General features: G+C 39.3%; 1 non-coding gene across 1 annotated transcript; it reads right to left on the reverse strand.

Moving 5' to 3' along the window:
* Window positions 1-2,567: 2,567 nt before the first annotated feature.
* On the reverse strand, window positions 2,568-2,653 carry LOC142430064 (small nucleolar RNA SNORD35). Its single transcript, XR_012780541.1, has one exon. It is a non-coding gene; the product is annotated as a small nucleolar RNA SNORD35 (small nucleolar RNA).
* Between the last annotated feature and the right edge of the window lie 364 nt (window positions 2,654-3,017).

Consider the following 3,017-nt stretch of genomic DNA (forward strand, 5'->3'; position numbering starts at 1 on the left):
AGGAGGGAGCTCCTCCATGAGACAGATTGACATGGTGACTGCAGCAATGGGATCACATATCACCATGGTTCTGACGGTGGCATAGAACCAGGCCACGCCCCTTCTATTGTACATAGATGTGCTGTGAGACGGAAATGACGAGAAAGCACCTGTCAACGCAAACAACACTCTTAGTTTATAAGAGTGTGAAGACTTTCTGCAAAGCGTCCAAAATAATAGAGTTGGTAAGAGAAGGGCCCCAATCCAAATCACAGTGAGTTTTGCCTCAGAGCTTCAGAAGTAAATTTGACTTGAATGAGTAAGTGACACATCAACAAAGAGAGTTTGTGAGTGACTTAATAAGCTTGAGCCCTCTCCCCAGGAAGTCTGTGATCAGTTGAATTCATCTTGAAAATGTTTCTCCTGGTGCTTCTTTTATGTATAAACTGCTGGGGAGGTTTGGAACAACAACAGAAAGTGCCTGTAAGTGCCTGTAAGGGATCGTTGACATGTTTCACTGGTGTAGACAAATGTATTCATGCTACAATTCCCGTTCCAAACGCTGTTTATCTACTTGGTATATAAATTTACATAGAAGTGATTTCTGAGAAGCACTTGTATTTAACCCTTCTGATCTTCCTGGCAAAAAGAGCTCAACAGAAACACTGCAAGGGACAGTCTGGACTCTTGACTCAGGTGACGCTTCAGTACAACTTAAACATTTGGTAGTATGTGTCCAAAAAAAATGGAGTAACATTCACACATATAAGAAACACACACACACATACATACATACACAATTCAAGAACAGCTACATGTTTAAAAATTTTAAAATACAACTGAACATGCATAGCTGAAATGAATCCCTAGTTTTAAATCTCAATTAATACTTGCGCATTTTGAGACATCTGACTAGTCTTCAAAAAGTTCATGGAAATTCCATTATACTTTTAATTTCATTTATGTACAAAATTTTTGAAGTCTCTTAAAATACATAGACACACAGCTGAACTGTCTGGGTTTGTCTGTGTGATCTGAGAGAGTCATTTGTCCTGGGTCTATTTTCTGTGGCATGGGGTAATATGAGTTAATCTCAGACTGTGACTATTGATGGAATAAATATAGACTGTTTAATATTTGAATGACACATAATAAGTGTTCTATAATTAGCTGTGATTATTATCATTTTAAGTTTTAAGTCATGCGACGGCCCCAAGTCACAAATCTAAAAAGAACAGTGGCAATATGTGCCACATGGGAAGGTGGGGTAGCAGTCGTATCACCAAGAAATGGTGCGTTAGTTCTGATTTCCAATAGCAGGAGTTTACGCCTGTGCCTGAGGGAGAAGCAGGTTTATCCACAAACTAATTCCCCCCACAGGATCCACACCAGCAACATGTGTTAGATTTGCTGACTTCCCACAAACACTAACTCCGCTATTTTTCATAGAAATAGGATTTTGAACCACACCATATAAAAATCACAGAGAATCTGTGGGAACCTGGCTACCCCAAGAGTATTACACCCTTCTTCAAAGGCACCTTGACAGAAATTCATCCAAAGAATCTTAAAATTAACCCTGATGGGCTGGTATAGGGATAATCACATGCTCCGTGTTCAATTATTTTACTTTACACCTTTGCTTTGTTTCCTCAGACTTGTAATTAGAAGTACAATTTAACTTTTGAGTAAATGGAAAGCTGATTGTACAAGACACTACCTCCAGGTTAGGTCCTATGGAACCAAGGAACAGGAATAGGAACAGAGATACCAAAAGGGTAGGAGGAAGGGAGGGAGGGAGAGATGAGAAGGGAGGGAGGCGGCAACTGCAATGAATGGCACATAACCTCACATCCATCTAGGGGGAAGAACAGCAAAAGCCAGAGGGGAAGGCAGACAGTGGTCGGTGTGAGATTTGAAAATAATTTACTATCTCTAATCTATCAAGGAGCCACAAGGGTTTGTAGTGTGGGGGAGGGGGGGTGAGAAATAAGAGGAGCTGATCCCAAGGGCTCAATGGAAAGCAAATGTTTAGAAAAGAACGATGGACTATCTGTACGAGTATGTTGGATACAATTGATGTATGGATTGTAACAAGAGTTATAAGATCCCCAATTAAATTATTTTTAAAAATTTCACAACAACCCTACAAATTAGGTATATTATTATTCTTACTTTATATACAGAGGATAATTAAGGTTTTTGAAAGAGTCGGTAATTATTCACAGTCACAAATCTAGGAAAGGTTGAGACTTAGGGACAAAGACAGGTCTATCTAATTCTAGGTCCTATGGAGTTCAAGACCATGCTACATTGATCCCATTATTTTATATCCATAAAGTGTTCTCAGCCTCAAAACATCCATGTACGGCACAGAAACTGAGACACAGAAGTTGAAGGATAGCCAGCACTCTTGTTCAAATTAGGTTTGATTATGATGATAGGCAAAGTTATATAAAACATGCAACTGAAGTAAATTACATCCAAATTATCTAACTCTCTGCTTCATCAAAGGCTAACCTCAGTTCTAGGTGAAAACATTTTTGAAGAATTCTTTTCACTGAGTTCATGTAATCTTTTTTTTTTCCCAGCTGGCATCTGCATTGCCTTGGGCAGTGTCAGCAGAGCCCCAGGGGCATACGAAGGCCATCGTGAGAAAAGAACATCACCTGCCCATGTAATCTTTTTAACTTGGAAGCTTCCAGGTACTGCCTATTGCTGATTTCACTGAAGGTAACATTTCTGAAATGAGAGAATGCATCAGAATTTGTCTTCCCAATTGAAAACAGCATCACAAAACTATTGTGTTTTTCATGTGGCTTTCATGTAGATTCCATCAAAGATCTTCATCTGAGAAGGTGCAATGACTTCACATTGCTTGTGAGCACACATTGAGAAACAGAATCGTTGTGTGATGTGGCCCAGTGCATCAAAAGTGCTGATAGGTTTACCGTTGAAGCAAAAGAAGAGGGAGATGGGATTAAAGAACAGTTTTCTTAAGACAACTGTATAAGAAGAGATATTTGAGGATGAAGACA

This window comes from Tenrec ecaudatus, chromosome 16, assembly GCF_050624435.1.
Source record: "Tenrec ecaudatus isolate mTenEca1 chromosome 16, mTenEca1.hap1, whole genome shotgun sequence".
Lineage (NCBI taxonomy): Eukaryota > Metazoa > Chordata > Mammalia > Afrosoricida > Tenrecidae > Tenrec > Tenrec ecaudatus.